The 21,501-nt window shown below is 43.9% G+C and overlaps 1 protein-coding gene across 1 annotated transcript in view; it reads right to left on the reverse strand.

The window, feature by feature from the left end:
• Positions 1–15,299, reverse strand: part of atxn1a (ataxin 1a) — a 77,971-nt gene extending 62,672 nt beyond the window's left edge. The window contains exon 1 of the mRNA XM_080516252.1: positions 15,179–15,299. The gene's annotated coding sequence lies outside the window, so the exon portion shown is untranslated. The remainder of the gene's footprint in view (positions 1–15,178) is intronic.
• Positions 15,300–21,501: the final 6,202 nt, after the last annotated feature.

Genomic DNA, 21,501 nt, shown 5'->3' on the forward strand with positions numbered 1-21,501 from the left:
AGAAACAAATAATCAGTTGAGTCACGTCGATATCTGGTTTAAAGTGCAACATGCACAGATTTAAAAAAAAAAAAAATGCATTTTGTAACATGCTGACTAATTGTGCTTAACTGAGCTATTTTTAAAGTCGACAGCTATCTTAAGGTCCATCACTCCTACACAAATACACCCACATAATATGATTAATATTGCCCACCCCCCCCCCACAATCTCATTCTTATAATACAAAATACTGCGTAGTGTGTGTCACACACAGCGAGGAGACGTGTGGAAGCTCGCTCCTCGACTGCATACAGTGTTATATTGTGTTCTTGTCAAGTACAATGGTGCATTTGCTTGTGGCAGCTTGTTAGGCTGGGCATTAGTCACAGGGATGGAACTGTGGGGCTACAAACTACAACAAGGTCATACTGAGATTACATTGTTGGAGGGGCCCAACAGACTGAATGTGAACTCACTCAAACACACTCAAACACACTCAAACACACTCAAACACACACACACACACACACACACACACACACACACACACACACACACACACACACACACACACACACACACACACACACACACACACACACACACACACACACATCTCTTGTCAGCAGGAGATTGTAATTTTCTGAAACTCGATGAACCAACCTAATACTTTAGAAAAAGTTTGAAGGTTCTCCATTACGACTGAAAGGTCAATATTTGTTAGCATGAATGTTTTGTTTTTTTTAATATAATTTTTTCTTTTTTTAATATTATCCGTGCACTATTTAGCTTCACCTCCAGCTTTGTTGTCAATAATTGTATCAGATTTTTCGAGAATGAAATGAGGGCGAAACAATTCTAGCGAGTCAATTCTAGTAAATCACTGTCATTGAACCAGCTGCAGCTCAAAGGGTTTTATCTTTCTATGTTGAAAGTAAACAGATGCACGCATGAGAAATCACACACACACACACACACACACACACACACACACACACACACACACACACACACACACACACACACACACACACACACACACACACACACACACACACACACACACACACAGGGTAGTCTCAGGTCAGGGAGTTCTTAAGTGCATTCTCTTCTGACACATACTGTACCAAAACCCTCTCTCACACTCTGCTTCACCGGGTACTGTATGTACACACACACACACACACACACACACAGAGCGAGTAAAGAACACACGCCACAGAGGCACACACGCAAGAGGAGTGCCCCAAGTGTCTATACATGATTAAAAGCCTGAAAGTGGGGCAGGCGCACAGTTCTTGCTCTGTGAAATTACTGCAGCTCCTTTCAGCCCACCTCGCTGCACACACGCATAAGTACACGCATTCACGCACGCACGCACATATCCAACCTGTTCCATGTCCTGTAAGCATGCAACACACGTGCACACAATCACACATCCACAGTCGTGGTTCAATAACCGAGTGATTCCCAGATGCAGCGTCTGGGGAAAAGTACAGGAGGCAACCACTTGTATTGGTGCTGGTGAAACAAGACGTGCTTATATTAAAAAATAAAACACCAAAAAAAAACAATTTTTGGGGAAAAATAGAAAACTCTGTTCTCTTCTCATCTCTCTCCTGAAAAGCCATTTTCCTATCGCTGTGCATTAGAAGAGATGCTGGACATAATTATTTTATAACACCATTCTGAACACCCTACTGTGGGCGCAGTTGAGCATGTGCAGGCTGCTCAAACACACCCTCATGGCTCATCCAAGTGTGTTTTATGTGTTATGTCAGCCTTTAAAAAGAAACAGTTACCTTTAAATTAAGCCAGTTTTCTTCTTTTCTTTTCCTTTGTTTGTTTTTGTTTTGTTTTTTGCATAGCATAGCATTGCATATTTGGAAAGGAGAGAACATAAAGCAGAGCGCAAATTAAAGGATCAATTGAAAGGATTAAGAGAAGATTCAGGGAAATTTAAAGGTATGATTAGACAGAGATCAGCAGTCATAAAGCTTGCTTTGATGTTTGCCAAGAAATTAAATTAAATCAGCACAACCTGATGATATTTCAAATCAAAAAAAGACGTCATACTTCATCTATAATCCTTTATCCTGTAAGAACAAAGGCAGGGTACAGGTGTCGATTACAGGTTAATCACAGAGAAACAATTTCCTGGTGAAAATGCATGCATGCTGAGGAAGACCATGCACACCCCACTTAGAAAGGATAGAAACGTTTTGTACATAAGAATTACTGTTGTATTATCCAAGCTATTAAAAGTCAAAGACTATAAAATTGCCGATCAAAAAATGAGGGTAAACCTTATTTTCGGAGGATCTGTTTTTTTAAGGAGCTCTCTTGTCAAATGTAGTCTGAGTTGTATTCGGTAGAGGAGGTAAAAAGGGGGTAATAGTGCAAGTTACAAATCCCTGACTGTGCACAGCCTACAGTCAATTGTTGAGAAAGCTTGACAGCCTGATCTGAGCCATATCTCATAAAAAAAACAAAAAAAACCCCAACAACCTTTTCTTTTGTTTTCCATGCAGTGCGGTTTACAAACCGTAGACCATATATACTGTAAATGAGCACAGGACACAAGCTTACTACTTTTACAAGGCATTATGAAACTGTGCCTCAGTTTTAAAAGATTATAAGTAAACAACAACAATATAAACCCTACAAATCTCTCCTCCAAAGCTGGAGCGGTGGGGACTGAGTAGAATTGCTATTGGTGGACTCTAATCATGTGCTGCACTTGGCAAACACACTTAGGACAGAGAAAACCCGTTGCAAAAAAAGTTCAAATAGAAACCTGCAAATCCAGCAGCTTCTTAGCAGCCTTGTGCAAGTGTTCTGAGAATTAGATCATCGACTGGGAGAGGGAACTTGAGTTTGTTGTAATCTGATGACCGAAAGAGCCATTTTTTTTTTTTTTTCTGCAAGATGAATCATTGGACTTGTGGATGTTCCCAGTTGTTGGTTGATTAGGTTGCAGAAAATGAGTGCTTCTGTTTCAAAGACACACTTAAAACGTGCCTGGAGAACCACGACCGATCGCCTCCAAGAGAACCTTTCATGGGATCCAGAAGGCCTGCGGGTCCTGTTAATGAAGCAAAGGCTTGTTGCTGGTCAGCAGACAGGAAGTCACATATAGTGGCACACACATGAAACAGAGACTTCACAGCACCCGTTGATGAAAGTGTGTGTTTGAGTGCGTATGTTCAAAAAGCGAGCGTACATAGAGAAACACGGCTGAATCTGTCTTTCCTTTTGGACTTTTAACATGTTTTAGATGCATGTAGCTGCAAATTAGAAGTCACACAATGGCTTCTCTGGACACAAACACCCACGTAAGCCTTTTTCTGAGGTATCCCTGACGTGTATTTTCCGCGTCCTGTCAATATATCGACATTACCAAAAGGACTAAATATAAACTCCCGCAGTCAGCACTTATAACACCATAATGGCTGACTCATCTTGTGTACCCATAGTGGCCCAATGTCTCTTTAAAACTCAGGGCTAGGGTTACATGGGCTCAGGCACAGCAACATGCCGTCCTCTTGCTTTCACGAGCTTGTCAACAATTTCCCTGTGTCTGGCCCTCAAAGGTGAGGCTATGAATATCATCCAAGTCAAACCAAAGAGAATATTTGATGCAAACAATGACGACTGAACCTGCTGCTAAATAGTAACAACTGTATTGTAATGTAGAGTCTTATTGCCATCTGACTACGGACCTAAAAAAACAAACAAACAATGAGTCACATAATATTTTATAAATATCTCATTAGAAACAAGGTGATCACATCGAAAAAGTTCCAATCTGTCCATGGTGGATCTAATTTATGCTGCTGTTAATCCTCCAAGCTGGTGTTGGGTATCACAGTGGATCATTGTGGCGCTCACATGGTCCAGGGTCCTGCGAGTGCAGACGTCACAAGAGTTCAGGTCTATGTGAGCAGAGACTACCTCAGGTCTACCTCAGAGCCAGCGGACCGTGCGCTCACTCAGCTGGTTTCCTTTAAAAGCCTAAGAAATCCGGTTGGCCGGCTTCCTTCGCCGCTATCAGACAAGCAGCAAGCTATATAACAGCTTTATCACAACTTTTCAAGTACCGAGAAAGAACTGACAACTTTTCAGCCGCATTAGGAAATTTGCTCTCTCGTGATTAAAGAGTGGTGGCATAAAACTTTATCGCCATACACCAATGTTTTACAATCTCTTGCCCGATCAGACTGGAGCCGCACACAGTCCAGCCTAAAGAGGTCACTGTTTTAGTCACTGTTTAGGTTCGCATCCCAGCACGGTGTGAAAGTAGCATGTTTGACTATTTTACTTCTATCCAGTCACTTATAGCCATAATTCAGAGCATTTATGCCGGTGAGGGCTACGTGGTGTGTGTGTGTGTGTGTGAAGGGGTAAATGTCATAAGGGAAAAAGTCAATGTTTTTTTTTCACCAAAAAACAATAAATATTTCAATTTCCCGCGATCTCTTGTATTTACTTTTCTCATAAGCATACTGGAAGTCTTCCATCATCTACACAAGTGTTAGTGAAACTTGTATATGGCAATGACTGGTCTCGAAGGCTCACAGTTCCTGTACATTGAATTACCTTCAATTGTGATTATATATGGTGTGCAAATGTGCCAAACATGAATGAGCTTGTTTGTGTTTTTATCATGAAAGCCACTGAGACCTTGCATGTGATACAACGATTTGGTCCGTCCAATACAGTACAACATCTGAAGAAAAACCTAAGTGAGAGCTGTTATGACAAGCGTATTTTGTTCAAGTTCGATGTCCTGAAACAACATAAATGTTGCATTGTTTGCTTCCCTAATGACTCCACACTTGACCCAAATGCACACCCTCTTCCCCCCTCCCCGCTCGCTTCAAGTCGGCGTGTAAATGGTATCTGTGAAAGGCCTCCTAAAAGGTGTACACTACCTCCATGGCCGCGTTCCATACCCCCACCCCGGCCCACCCTTTCAGGAGCCGTCAACAGTTAGGTAGCATGTCCTGTCAGGTTGCAAATGCACTCAGCTATCCATCTCAGGCCGGGCCTGCTGGAGGTAGTATGGGGGCAAATAGCAAGCAGACCTAATGGCACGTCATGTAGCATTAACCAGGCTGACTGGGCACTCGCCTTAAAAACCAAAGCACTTCACTGAAAGAGAGAGAGAGAGAGAGAGAGAGAGAGAGAGAGAGAGAGAGAGAGAGAGAGAGGGGAGGAGAGGGGAGGGGGGGGTCTTTGTACGCAAAAAGATGTTACTAGATTTTGACGCTTATTGAAGGTGAGAGATTTGATATTACGCCGGGAATAAACAGATCTTTTCAGGGTTATTGGTTGACGCTACTCATCTGATGGGTATTTGTAGTAGGAGCCCATTCAGCGCCTGTCATGGTGAAGCTCGTCTTCAAGTGGGTGCGGAGGGGAATACTGCTTAAGAAGACATTAGTGATTGCACAATGTAGTGAGTGCAGCCCATAAAAAGAAGTAAAGAGGCAATGTCAGCAGCTGCCTCTATATGTTAAACCGACTCGGTTTATTTACAAGGCTGTCTAACTTTTATCCTACGCCTACATGTCTGAATCCAAACAATCCCGACGGTCAGACCTTTGACAAGGAGCAAGTTAACGTTTGCATAGAAACCTTGTCATGGAAAAAGTGCATTGGTGAAGCTTTCAGATCGACTTAACAGGCGTTTCATTGGATGGGCTATCACATGTAACAGCAAATATTTCAACATTAAGATTTGACTGTCACATCTTTTTTTTTACTCTTTATAGAAGGACAAATTCGACCGAGTCCTTCAGGTCTTCGACATCAGGTACCTACGTATTCTATGATAATGATAATTCCATTTTGAAGATCTGACACACGTGAAGTTAGACAAGTTCCTGTATAAATACTCAATGGTATAGAACCAGAGTTATTTTTTTTATCAGGGAGGATACCTGGTAATTTCCGATGAGGTCAACTTTCTTCTCCAACCACAGGTACTTCCACTGGGTAAGCCCCTGAAAGAACAGCTGCACCAAGTGCGAGCGTTTGTTTTATTGGCCCATGCAAAATATGTGCCAGGAATGCCCGTGTATATTATATAAGTTACACGCGAACCTGTTGTTATGTGCAGCGGCAATATGAGACAAGCTCCTTGTCTTGCCAAACCGTTTTCACTGCCCACCGCCAGCGTATAAAATTGTGGCCCCTTTGAAGATTCGTCTAAACGCCAGCCGTACTCAGAACCGCCGTGACCCGAGGCCAGTTGGCAGCCAGGTGTGTGCACTGTGGCAGATGATAGTAGATGACAATGTCAGAGAACTGGACCCGGGCCTGGCCACAGTGAAACCTCACATTAACCTCATTTATGTGAGCCACAGCTCATCACCTGACTCTGCGCGACAGTCACTCACTGATGAGCACGCCGGCGAAAACAGGAGACTTGGCTGCAGTGTACATAAACAACAGCCCCTCAAACAGTATGCGACTGCACAATAAACCTTGTTTTATGTACAGATACAAACATATAATACACATTTCTATGATCCTGACCGGAACACAATCGGTGAAATTGCCCTATTGTTTTTTGGGTTTTTTTGTTTACAAGACAATATCCTGCAAATCAATCACATCCAAGCAAAAACAAAATGATTCCATGGCGGAAGTGATGGACTATTTAGCTGTAACATAATATCGGGAGAAGAAAAGCAGAAATATATGAGATCCTCTTCATTGTATGTGTGCTGCACTCGTGAAGCCACAGCAACAGGAGTGTATTCTATAGCTATGTGTTTGCTATAATTGCATCACATGATGTTTGTTTTTTTCTCTCGCTATGACACCGTCTTACAGCATGTCAGTGCAATTTATAGGTCCAATTAAATCACCTCACCTTAGCCAATAATGTAGACAATCCTGTTACTTTTGAAGGGAGGCTGTGGTGCTCATCGAGCAGTAGCAGCTTGCCACAAGAGGAACTTTGTGAAAATAGAGTATCAAAGATCTCGGACGGCCGCCTCATAAAGGAACTATTGGTTCTGTAATTGGTGATGGAATCGAATGAGGAAATAGCATCTGGGCTCACTGGGTTTTATATCTGGAGTCGTGCTTTAGCACACCTCATGACTGTCCTGGCCAGGCGTCCCTGTTCCTATTTGATGACTTTACTACAAAGTCAAAGAGAGGCCAGAAATAACAGGCAGTCGGGCAGCCAGACAGACGATGTATCCAGCTATCCCGCAGCCAAGCATCCAGCAAAATGTCCAGCCAGATAGAGCAGATCTACAACCAGCCAGCTGGTCATCCAGTATCGAAGCTGAAATGGCCCGGCCACAACCACCGGCCAGCAAGCAATCCAGCTGGACAGTTATCGGGAACAGAAAGACAGACCAAAGAAATCCAGCCACGCATTCACAAACTCGCCGTTTTCCAACGTTGTGTCTTTCCACAGTTTCCACAGTTGTGTCGGAGAGGAAATAGTTTCAGCCTTACATACACTGCCTTAAATATTGCATGTGTGGTTAGGTTGCACAGGCCCGTCGTGACCTGCCATCCAGCGCTCACCCATGTGGCTCATATGGTGAACCAGGCCCTTTGTTGTCCAACAGAGTCTGGGGGACAGCGATTGGCTCCAGACGGACAGGGACTCAGACCTTCCCCGCATGTGCCACATCGCAAAACCTCAAGGAGCGAGATATTTTGGGACGCATTGTACCAACCGTGCCGACAGTGCCATGTGTCGTATCTCGACATCAGCATGCCGAGGTGTAAACAGTAGTAATGGAAAGCGAGGTATTGCCAAGAACAACACTGGCGAAAGGGTGGGTTTTGGTATTTCACTGATTGTTTCTATCACTGGCCATTTTCCTGTTATTGAATTCCTCTCGCTCAGTGCATATCCTCCTGGCTCAGACTTAAGTCATTGTTGATACACACACACACACACACCTTGCAGCTGAGAATTCTTCCAAGAATTGATGTAAAGGCCTTGGCGAAAACAGGAGTTGTAGAAAGTTCTAAATGTTTAAACAGTGCCACCACCCAGGGAAACCGGCTGGATGCATGCTGGTGAACCTTGTCTGTGAGCCACTTGTTGTACTGGAGACCAAGGTAATGACTCGATAGCTAATTTTGTAGCTATCATAAACAGACTAGGAGTTATTGTTTATCATAAGTAAACATGCAAAGCTCTGTCAGAGGATAGCGGAATAAGTAACAGAGTTATGAAATTGTAAGTGTGAATATGTGGGAAAATGCATGCTGAAGGCTGCAACTGTAGACCATGCTTTTTTGGACATTTCCATGTATTTCGCACCGTGGAGCATCGCCAAATATCAGCCATGAGCTAAGAGTGCATTTCTTGTTCTCGTTACTGTCAAACCTTTTCGAAATGCACTCGGACCCAATTGGCACTAAAACAAAGGGAAAATTGGGAGTTGACCTAAAATGTGTATACACGAGCACATTATGCAACCATTTTACTGCTCTTCTCCACTCAAGAATAAATTGGGCTGTATGTGGCCCCTGAACTAATCTGATGTGAACTCAAGTTGACCTTCCACAAATAAAGAACGCAAAATACCAGTTTAAAACACTTAAATGAATACAGAGAGAAGAATGGAGTAAGTAAGAAGACATGGATGGTTTTGTCGATCCAACTAACCAAGACTTGTGTTACTGCGAGACAAGAAATGTGTTGCTTCTCACATGTAGTATGAAGCATTGAACGTTATCAATGGCGGTTCGACTTGTAACACAATCTTCCGACAGACAACACTTGTGATGTTAGACGATAGAAAACGATGACAGTTCTGCTACAATATGCGGCATGTGTACGACCCCAATTCCTAGCGTTCCTCTTTCATCCCTCCTCCTTATCACTATCTATCTGGCAGTGTCCCAGGTTGTCAGCTTATCCCCGTCCCAGGCCCGGAGCTCTGTGGGGAAGAGAGGAGTCTGCAGGAGCTGTCTGCCCGCCATTCAGTGTCAGCTCCCCTCTGTAATCCTCTACTGCCTCCGATAAGAGGAGGAGAGGAGAGGAGAGGAGAGGAGAGGAGAGGAGAGGAGAGGAGAGGAGAGGAGAGGAGAGGAGATGTAAAACAGCAACAACAGACATGGAAGACAGAGGAGGGGTACAGAAGGGTGAATGTGCATGAGAATGTATTTCTAAAGTAGGGAGATGAGTGGAAACATTAGTTAGAGGAGGGAATACTAACAATTTAATCAACAAAACCAGACTCCAGCCCCCCCCCCCCCCCCCCCCCCCCTCCCCAACAGTGATATGGATTTGTCGGAGAGCGAGTCACAGTTGAAAGCGCTTAGAGACCCTGTGCTGTTTTGCGCTACATAATACCATTAAACGTAGACAAAATAACTCACACCACATTACATTTTCTATAAAGAGTCGACCGCTATTAATTAGGTTTCCCCGCATTTATCTTCGGCCTCAAAAGGCCAAAGCCTAAAACTGTCCACTCGAAGCCGGGCTCCGCTTGGACCGCGATCAAATATAAATCAAGGCGAGCGAGATCACAGGGGGGCATGCTGAATCAACTATTGCATGATGACTTACACGCGGTATCTCATTTGACGTTTCAGACCAGGCGGCGTAATGATCTTCGCGGGGAGAGTTTATGGAGCAGCTCAGAGGAGTTCGCCGATCTGAAGAGCTGCTGAGATTCAAATTGAAGGAGGAATTCAAATTTGCAGCCCGAACGCTTGATTTTTTTTCCACCCACAGACGCACTTCTCCCCGTCGTTTACACAGCGTACGCGCTGCAGATCAGGCCGCTTCCGGCTTTTACACCATCGCGCTTGGCATATAGACAAACTGTATATCATGTCAGCTCCACCGGCAGCCATTACAAGGCCAAAGCCAACACGCGGCTGAACTAAGTCCCAAAGCCAGCTTCCCTTTTTTTCACATGGTTATTGAGCCATGCAGCGGCTTATCGACCCGACAGTGTAACACAACTTTGGAGGATGGCTTTAGTCTTCACTCACGTTTATTCCCCTCCCTCCCCAGCACTCTATCTCTTACTCAGACACCGGGACTCTTGTTGTCATTCAGAGGATTGGTATTGATCAGACCGGCCACTTCAAAATAAGGGCGGCACGCGCCGAAACAAGGTCACAAAGACGGCAGATTTATGCATTCACTTAGCCGAGTCCACCCACCTGCACACTGATCAACAAGTGCTAGACAGTTACAGCATTTCATTATTAATATTGCCATGATAAAATGTGAATCTCTGCTACTTATTGCTCCTGCTTGCGTTCCGGGCGTCACATTTATATATTCATTTTCAATGTCTTCATTTTTTTATGACCACTTCATTTTCTATGTCCTAAAATGTCACAGACGTAATGATTCACAACTATAGCGATGGCATGAAGTCCACAGTCGTGATTTATTATTTACAAATAAAATGTGTTCTATACTATTGTTTATTTTCTGCACAACAAAAGCTGCCAAATAAATATTCGCCAAGAATACCAAAGGTGTATCCTACTGATATAAATTAATAAATATAAACAAATACAAAAAAAATAAAGAACAAGGCCTTCCTGCAAACTGTGTTTCTCAAAGCAGGGTAAGTCCAACTTGTTAAAAAAAATAAAAGTTGAAACAGTTGCTCTAACCACCACAAATTATAACACTGAACCTGAGATCTATTCAGTGATAGTAAAAAAAAAAAAAAGAAATAGCAATAAGTTGTAAGGTTGAAACGGACACATTGGACGCGTCAATCGAATTATATTTTCTGAAATTGAAAGCTGAGATATCATCATATTCCTTAGCCGTTCTATTACCATTTCATTTTTTTTTTCTCCTGAAAAGCAAGATTTCAAGGGTCTGTCGATTCATTCTATGCAGACAAACCGACGAAGAGGCACAAGACTGTGCACTAAGCAATAAAAACACATGATAACACAGGCTGGAATGTTCTTTCACATAAAATACAAAACCCGCTCATTGATCCCCTTTAAAGGCAGTATACAGTGTGTGAGTGTGTCCTTTCTCTTGTGTGCATGCATGTGTACTCGGTGCACTCATGAATAGAAGAGGATGAAAGGAAAAGCTGAAAAGGTCTGAGCACACTGCATGGTTCAACGAGACAGCTCAATCTCTTGATCTGCCCCCATCCCCACCCACTGCTCTTTACTTTTTTTTTTTAATCCTTTCACACACACACACACACACTTTTTTTTATTTTTTTTGCCCCAGTCACGGCTCTCTTCACTGGCCTTTCTGTCGTTCTGTCATCTTTTATCTTTGACGACTTGCATCCTTCGATGCCATACTCCCTACACTGTTGTCCCATTGCTTCGTTTTCACACTGCAAAGGCCGTCTTCTCTCCCGCCGTACGGCTCACCGGTCGCTTCCAGTACGCAACGGGGACGACCGGGGACAAACCCGTGACACGCGCGGTGTAGTGTGAAAGCTGCGAAGAGGGGTTGACGTCATTTTCATTATCCCACATCAAACGCGAACAAATTGTGTCCGTGTAGAAGTGGTACGAGCTCAGACAGAAAGGCAGGCGGCGAAGAAGGATGACATCTAATCAGTGTGCTCAACACTGGAGCTTGCTGGGAAAAAAAAAAAAAAACGTGTGAACTCGGAGTGCTATTTTTCAATGTCTATTGTATTTTTCGGTATGAGACCTGTACATTTTGTCGTCTCTGGAGGCGGAGCAGCTCTTGTTTGTCATAGTGTAACGAGTGTATGCGCTGGGTTGACGGCACACGTAAGAGCCGATAGCTTTGGGTTATAATCAGCCATATAGCCACGATCTGGTTTACTGACAAACATATAGTGCACGTGTCGTCGTCGCTGTGTAAATGTGAAGAGCTCAGCCACAACTTGTTGCCAGCGTGAGCAAATGCAGACAGTACGTTTTGTTGTCCCGGCTAATTTTTCTTCAAATTTACACAGACACACACACACACACACACACACACACACACACACACACACACACACACACACACACACACACACACACACACACACACACACACACACACACACGCACGCACACACACGCAGACACCTGTTACACACATTGGCCAATCCATGTGACCCTCCCGCCCATCATTCACTCTGCCTGCATTTGCAGAGTATAGAGCCATTTCTGTCAATTACTCATCCAGCCGTGAAACCTCCACCCAATCATTAACCGTCTGTGTCTTCAACGTACACACTCGCTGGCACGGCCTTTTACTCTTACAGAGGCAGCAAATTCCAACGAGCAAGAGGACACTCTGAGCGTGGTCTCGTGGGTGTGTGCATTCGTGTGTGTTAGGTTTTGACCGCGTGGGTCCGTGTGCGCATATGGCTCTGACAAATGAGCCGAGCTCAAATAAATGGCTTGTGATTAGGACACATTGGCTTCTAATTGCCTCTCATTACCATTTGAAAGTGAGTGGCGGCTGGAATCAAAGGCTACGGTGGCAGCGTTGAAGTGCGTGTGCGCGCATGCGGCGGGTGGGTGGGTGGGTGGGTAGGAAGGAACGGCATGCTTGGTTCACGGTGGCACGGCTGCACAATAGAGCACCGCGGTTCGGTCTTTCCCCTCAACGCTTGCAACCAAACCTGTGGCAAACAGTCAGTTCAGAGACATCTACAAAAAAAAAAAGCCCAAACCTCATCTAATTCTTTTGCTACTTCAACCTGAAACTCCTCAAAACTACAACTACTCCCTCTGCTGTTCCCAAAATATACCGTCCGTTTCCTTCTCAGCCTCTGGTATGCCCCCAAATGCATCTGGTCACTTATAAAACATACTCTAACACCCATTATTTATTTAATCCTACTTAAATTCCTGCATAACACTGTGTTTACCTGCTTTAGTAAACCTCTCTCCGCACTCTTTCAATCACGATCCCGCCTTCTCGCCATGCACTCCCCACCTTTTGACTTGTCAACACTTCCTCCTTGTTGAGGTTGACTTTTGTTCCACCACCTACTCTTAAATTCCTTCCTCAGATGCCACAGTGTCTCGTTTGCTCTCCGTTTGCTCTCCGTTTGCTCTCACATCTGCATGGCAATGGCCATAATGGCACCCAAAGCTGCCTTGTTTGAAATCACAGTGCGGGCCGACTCCGGCCCATACCTCTGCTCCACTCCTCCCCGTCTAAAATCCCCTTCTTAAGATGGCGTCTGCTCAAATCGCCCCGAAAACACGTATTCTCTATTGGCGTGAGCTTTTCTGTGAGTGAATCACAAAGCCCGGCAATTCGTTGAAACGCGAAAGCAGCAATTTACTACTTAAACTGACATCCTCTGTCAGAAATCAAATATTATACAAATGTATAATATGAACAGTGTCTCGGAAGGCGTTTCGCCTTGTGGATTGTTTTGCTGCATAATAGAAATATAAGTCGATATGATAACGCAGACAAAATTACTTTGGTTATTTTTAAATCCTGTATTTCCTTTCTGGTCCACGGAGCATCTTCCCTGTGTGCAGGTGTCCAGCGCTCGCATGGCAATACTCAAGAAATAGAAAACAAAGGTAGCGTGTCGGCTGTGTCGGGGAAAAGAACCACGTTCAAGTCAAGAATTTGGATAAATTAACCTGCCGATTTGACATCACTGACCTTCATCATTGAAACGTTGCGATCATCGACATCACTAACGTAACTCGCCGTGACAACGGCCATGTTCGAATGTTCTTTCTCAGACCGGTCGACTGGTCTTTGATGCACATTTTCATTGAGAAGACAGAAAAAATGAGTCACCATCGGGGACATCTGTGGAAACAACTAATTCACATGAATGGAAAGTGACAAAGTAGGTGGAGATGGGAAACATGCAAAAGCAGTGGAATCCAGTCCCGGTCCAGGGAAATTACAGCCGTAAAGTGTGACATAACTTGTTCAATAAAATGCCCCTGCACTGTTTGCTTTAAGCAACTATCCCCAGGCATTTTTTTTATATGCACAATATAACAATTTAGCTTTCCTGCGTTCCTCATTTAAGGCGTGTTACTGTCATATGTCAATAACGGGATACAGCACAACTCATTTATTGTTTATATGCTTCAAACATGAGAGATCAACAAGTTATTTTGTTGTCAGATTGCACAGATATAGAAAAGGGGAAACACTTCAGACTGTAAACATGCGGCAGGAGGGGAGAAGTGCAGCTCCCAATCCATGGCCTGATTTGGACGCCACATTAAATCTATAATGTGGGGTTGGGGAGAAAAAAAAAAAAAAGCATAAGGACGCATATCCTACCCTGCTCCGAGGTGTAAACAGAGTAAAAATAGCCTGCTATCACAGGCTTCCCTACAGTCCCGTTATATAATGGTCCAAGCTCGGATGAATGACATCACGGGTAGTCCTGCAATCACAAACCGTATGTCCTTTACAACCAGCTGGCAATGTAAAACACTGTGTAGTAACATACAGGGCGGCGCAAGGAGAAATGCCCTTAATCCACACTCCAAATACGCAACTACGTTTCAGTACAACAACAACAACAACAACAACAACAAAAAGACTGGATAAATGATGTGGATTGGTCTGAGTTTGTTGGTTTGTTTGTTTTTTTTTCTTCCTCCGTCTCTTACTCTGAGGAGAAAACACTTCCGCGATAGTGAAACGTTGACCCAAAAAAAAAAAAGAAAAAATGTAATGTTTGCCTTTGACAGTCCTTGTCAGCGCCGAAAGAGTTCAGAACAAGACACGCGCGACCCGAAGAGACGCGATTCATTCGAGGGCGACACCGTTTTTGTCGCCGGGAAATAGTGTGAGAACGGGGGGGGGGCAGCAAAACGTTTGGAGTGGCGCAGTTACTGGAAGTGCAGCGGCCGCCCGACGGCAACTCGCCCCGGCGGACGCGCGCCGCACTCGGCAGCCGCCGCTGCCGCTGCCGCTGCCGCTGCTGCCGCGCGCGCCGTCCCACTTCAACAACACTTTGCGTTCACGGCAAGAAATGACAAGTGTCCCCACCCGGAGCCCCGGAGCCCCCCTCCTCCCCTCCCGTTGCACACGTAAAACAAAATAGGTCAGGGAACGAAGTAAACATTTTTTTCTTTTTTAAACCAGTGCTTTGAAGTAAACCAGAGCGTCAGCGCCACCCTCTTCCAGTTCTTCCAGCCATTTTATCTCCACGGCGGAGAAGCGAAGTGACGGAAGGCGGAGGCGCCGCGTCGGAGCCGGCTCCCGGTACAGACTTTTTTGCTGCTTACTTACTGCGGGGTGTGTAAAAAAAAAAAAGCGGGCTGCTGAGTTTGTGTGTCTTCCTTGTTGCCAGGGCTCCCCCGCTCTGCTCTGCCGCGCTCCGCTCCGCTGCGCTGCGCTGCGCTCTGCCGCTCCGGCGCTGACGGTGGAAAAGCAGCTCCCCCTCCTAATGATGTCTGCAGCGCAGCTAATAGCGCTCTGCCCCCACCTCCTGAGAGAGAGAGGGAGAGAGAGAGAGAGAGAGAGAGAGAGAGAGAGAGAGAGAGAGAGAGAGAGGGAGAGAGGGAGGGAGGGAGGGAGAGTTCAGCAATGTTGCAGTTAGTAAGCTACTCATGCACAAATAAAAGAGCTCCGAGCACAAATACAAAAGAAAGTTCAGTGACAGTAGCACAGCGTGGGAAATAGACAATGTCAAGTTGTTTTTTTTTGTTTGTTTTTTGTTTTGTTTTGTTTGTTTAGAACCAGACCAAACAAATGTTGTTTATTTGGATTACATGTTCATACAAACAACACAGCAAAATAGATCTCCATTAATACTGATATAGATGCACATTGTTGCAGCAGCAGAGGGGTAAAAGAAGACAAATTTACAATATGCCTTAACAGAACTGACAAATACTCTGCTATGAAACATATTAACATTGTAACACTAAGTAAAATGTGCAAAAGAAATGTTTTAAAGTCACAGGTATGGAGATGGAGGTATATGACGATCGATTAAAAATATTCTTATACAAGGTATCAGCCCAGAATACATACATTCCCGTTCAGACAGATGAGGGACATGCAGACAAAAACAAACTTGGCCGACTTTGGGAATACATGCAAGAGAGTCGAATGATATTGTGGGACCAACATATATTAAATGAAGATCCCAGACTCTGTCGAATACATTCGACCTTGAGTGGAACATGCAAGTAATATTAAGTCAACTTGGAATGCAGTCAGTGATTATATTGTGCCATGACTTTATAGTTGGAGCTGCAGAATCAATCCAAACAAAATATAATGTTTTCCTTGTGGCAAAATAAAAGGCCTGATTCCTGTTGCTCATGTTATCATCTGTGAGGTCAAAGTGTTTTATTCGTAAAATAATATTTTATTGTTATTTAGATGAAATTATGCAGCTCAAATCCAAAATCGTGACGTAGGTTATTATGCTATGGGGGTAACAATAACATGAACTGACGACTTTACACATTTACAGCTGATGTGATGAGTGTAAATCAGTATATAATTTAACAAGGAAGTAGGAAAAGTTCACATATCTGCATTATTATCCTAAATCCGAACAAATTAACAAATCACTGTTGAAAACAAATTATATAAACCAAGTGAATGTCTGCGTTGCTTTCATCTGATGGGTTTATAGCCGTAAAAATAACATGAATATTCAATAAAGTAGGCAAAGAAGATGGAATTAATGCAGCATCTGTTATTAATGGACTTTCTTGCATTACAATTTTTTTTTCTCAAGCATTGAATAAAGCATAAGCATAAGCATTAATATTACCCCCCCACAAACTATCTTAACAGGATATCTGCACTGTCCAGTCACATTTAATTTACAACACAACCATTTTAAACATTATTATCCTATTAGTGCTTCCTCCTTTGTGAAGGGTACAAATCAGTATTTAATAAGAAAGTAGGAAAAGTTTACAGCTGCAGTATGATGCATGAAAATATTTCTGTAAAAATCTTGAAAGATGAATAGATGTGTGTTTTATTATATGTCAAGACCGTCTTTTGACCATAGATTAAAGCTCTGCGTTTCCCCAGGGATTTCATAGAGTTTTATCAGGTGTTTTTTTGGGGGGGAGGGGTCAGGATCTCTGAGAGAATCTACTCAGCTGAAAACAGTGACTCAGAGTCAGCTGACGGCGACATGGTGGAAAATCTCAGCTGCTCTGACCAAGTGTTTTCACTTACACACACACACACACACACACACACACACACACACACACACACACACACACACACACACACACAACAGGCACAAACATAAACAATAACCATGGAAACATACGAGTAAACACGTCGAAGAAAGACCTTTATGTGCTCACGCGTTGAACTCCAAATGACTTTCTGAACTCCTGATGTTGATTCCGGTTGAGACGTGAGAGTGAAACAAAGTTCATAAAACCCTGACTGGTGCGACCGTCGCTGCACCCGGTGAAAATCAACACATTCACAACCCCCCCCCTCCATCTTTTTGTATCATCTCGACCCCCGTGACCTCTCTCCCAGATTCCCCGCATGAGAGAAAGTGCCTTCACCTCTTGGTTAGAGGAGAGCGCAACCCGACCCTGACCATGAGCCGGCGGCTGCACGAGGCCACGGAGTGACAGACGATCGGGGATGTATCCCACTCCCAGCCAGTCACTCAATAAGTGGCCCATTGTCCGGCTCGCCATTGTGCCCTTGTCACATGTGTGCCAAACAAAGAGACGGCGAGGTAGGCTGCCCTGTGTGCCGGAAGGCTAGCGTTACATCCGTGGCCTGGATGCATAGAAATGAAGAGGCGCAGATAGGCCATGAATGGACGTTAATATTTGAATGGAGAGAGAGTTTCATTTCACAGAAATGCATTATGCAGACCATGTTTATGTCCGTGTGTTCGTACCGGGGTGACAAATGTGTGAATTCTAGCTGAATATTTGATTAGATAGGCACATCCACACACAGTTCTCAGAGTGTCACGCCTGTTTTGTAAAGAACGGTTGAAACACGATCTGCCGTGAGATCGTGCAAAATCATTACAACAATGTTGTTGCTGTTGACGTTTTCTCACATTATGCTTTATTATGCCACATTAAGAATATAATCATGTCCTATTGTATCTGTATTTTAGAATTCTGCGATGTGCCTCTATAATGTGCCCTCCATGTATAATACATCACTTGTAAGCTTGTTTATCAGCTTGTCTTAGCCGGGACATACCTGGATGCACTTGTTTTCTATTTATTTCTCGCTGAAGGGGATATACAGAGAAAATGAAGAGCAAGCATGGGTTACTTGGTGACTCTTGTAGGTGTGAGATGGAGTGTATACGTCTACTTTGTGACGGACTGGTGAACCCTCCAAGGTGTACCGTACCTTTGCAAAGGGACATCGTTGATGAGCCCCGCCGCCTCTCAACCCTGGACTGACCAAAGTCGTACAAAGGAAGGATGGATCCTTGTCAGTCATCAGAATTAACAGACTTGCTCGGTGCCGAGTTGGTGCAGCTGCATGTATATATATACACAGCATGCACTTGCACAGGTCTGTACGCTCTTGTTCCGCTCAGCGTGCGCTTACAGTTTTACACCAACACAGTCGGGCAGTGGGCGGCTGAGAGGCTCGACATGCGGAAAAAAGCTAAAGGTTAGGCTTTCTTGAGAGACAGTTCAACAATCTTTTTTGTCTGCAGAGCTCTGATTTGAACTTTTGGGCTCGCGTTGTTTGGAGCACAATGAGAACGTCTCGCAGCGCGAGGCCACTGCATGCTTGAGGCACACAAAAAACTCCTCCCAGAGGAGGAGCAGATTCTTCGAAGGTTGCGTTACTCCCCAGAGATGCACCCGAGTTCTTTGTAGGTGGTGTAAATGGTGCCATACTCACAGACAATAAAGTGTACCAGGTGTGGCCTGTGTGGGACGAGCCCTGAGCCCAATGTGCATGTTTTTTTCTTTTTCTTTTTTTTTTTTTTGGTTTTGCTTGTGAAAGACTCATATTCAAAGGTTAATGCACCCTTTCAATGTGGCACCTTCTCACACGTCGTAAACAAGAAGAGCCTCCATTGCACTGAATGGAAGACATCTACTTACCAGGTAAGTGTACACAAATAAGGGATTTGACACTTTACCTGGAACATAAATAAATAACACACTGGAGTTCCAGCAGGCGCAGAGAAAAACATGGAATTAATCATCATCAGTGTTTGAAAGCAGTAAGATTTTTTTCTTTATGGCTATGGACATTTCTTTCTTTTTTTTTCATTTGACAGCAGAGTAACATAGTAGTATGCTCTCTGAAGTGTGTTCCACTTATCACAGCATAATCAGCTATTGAGCACCTGAGCTCTTAAGGCATTTTAGCTGAATTCTTTCATTTGGGTTTTTTTTTTTTTTTTCCATCTGTGTCTGATTCGTCCCATTCACAGGTTCATTCACTGGAGGAAGAGTTATTCAGTGCTCCGAAATGTAAACCCCTCACATTCTCCGCAATAAAGACTCTCTTAGTGAGAGGGGAAAGCTCATCTTGTACGCTTTAAAAGCAGCTGTCACTTCCGATTTCAAGGCTACAGTATCTCCTCCAGTCCCTGGTTGTGCACAGTGGATGGAGTGCAGTGAAGCTGCTCGCTGCTCCCCCTGTTGTCTGAAATGGAAAGTGTTTCCAGGTTTGTAGGGTTAAACTGGTCGGTGGGATTGTGCAGATGTGCATTGAGTCTCACACTGACTCACCAACAAGCAAAGACTTACACTTTGTGACGAGGAGACACTAGTCGTCCTCGATGTTTTGGACCGTGGGAGGAAGACAGAGCAAGCTTATACATGCACAGGGAAAACATGCAAACTTAATGCCGAGTGGTACAAATGATGAATTAATTGGACTTCAGCTTTAAAGCAAATGTCTTATTCTTCTTACCTTTTCCCTATAGGAAACTGCAGCAACAACCTTTATGCATTTTAGCCTGGTTTAATGTCCACATTATGTAGCCAGCATGCAAAAGTCAGTGTGTAACAATTACAGTCTTCCTACCATACCATCACTTTCACACCACCTCTCCAACAACCAAATTACACAGGCTTAAAGTCGCCCTTGCAAATGTAATCCTGCAGTGAATGCCTGCTATCGGCTAACCTGTTCTCACACACCTTCCCTATTCTGCGACAAGGGAGAAGGAAAGCTGGGAGGATTAGGATGCAAAGAGAGTTCCCTAATCTGTGTATTAACAGCAGCCAATTGAATCAGGCTTCCCGCGGCCAGCAGATTTTGGGAAGTAATCTGGAGTGCTTTTAATGTGATCTCTTTAAAAAAAAAAAAAAAAAAAAAGTCTGGACTTTAATTGGAGAGGCGAAACATGCTTTGATTGTGTGTGTGTGTCTGAATGTTTCATTCTCACAGTTTTCAGAAACACCACAAGGACAATAAAATAAAGTGACATCAGAGCACGAGTGCATCAGACGGAAAAAAAAAAAAAACACCCCAAAAAAAACGACTTCACACTTTGCCTTTGATAAAACATAAATAAGCATCGAAAAGGGAGGCACAGCACAAAGATGAGTGTGTGTACGTGCTCGCTCTGTAGGAAAAAAATAATTGGCGCTTAGTTGTGGACCCAGAACTTATTATTAGACTTCTGCCTTTGTAGATGAAACTGCAATATCACATCGATGCCAAATGTTTTTCTACTTTCACCCACACGGTGAACTGTTGCTTCACCTTTTGCTTCGGGTTTACTGCAAATCACCACCGTGGACATTTTTGAATCTACTTTACCCCCCCTCATTGTTATTCCTCCCGCTGCAGAGATGTTGGCCATTCTGTTAATGCCTCGTCTGTGTTCAACCTTCTGTCCCCAAAATACAAACACCAGCTCCTCATGTATGATAAATGAAGAGAGCGTCTCTGCCATCTTTTCCAGATTCATAAGAGTTGAAAAAGTCTCTCTTAAGTCTGGGCCACCCTCCTCCTACTAAGCAGTCACTTGAATTATTGACCAGGCCAGGGCGGGCTCTCAAACACTCTTTTACACACTCGCAAACACCCCAGTTTATGTACACACACACACACACACACGCACAGATAGATGAAAACAAGGCTGTGTGATTTCAGGACACGTCTCTCCGGGGTCACAGAGGAGTCAGCGGGATAATAGATGAGCTGGAAGGAAGCAGACGACAAATCTGGAGACCTCGCGGTACATTCTGCCTGTCTGCCGGGTGTCTGATTTTTCCTTTTCTGTGAAGGTTTGATAGCATGACTCTGGGAGATGAAAAGAAAGGGAAAGTGACAGTCTGAGGAGTCACTGCCTGCGACACAAAGAGAGCAGGACGAAGACGGATCGAAGTGAACAAGCAAAGACGAGCAGAGGAGGCCTTTGATCTATATTAAGGTGCTATAAGTGTATGCCTTGTGGAGATCCCTCTTATTTTAGCAGGTGAGAACTTCACCCTCTTTCTTTAAAACATGGAGGAAAGTGACATGAAAGTATTATTTGAGACTTATTACCTGAATAAATTGGACACCTGTGTTTGCAATCGTCATCTTCATCAGCCTTTTTTTAATAAGATTGTATCTATTTGTACATTATTAGGGCAATAGTGAGAGAGCGGATTGACAGA

This window comes from Blennius ocellaris (assembly GCF_963422515.1).
Source record: "Blennius ocellaris genome assembly, chromosome: 20".
Lineage (NCBI taxonomy): Eukaryota > Metazoa > Chordata > Actinopteri > Blenniiformes > Blenniidae > Blennius > Blennius ocellaris.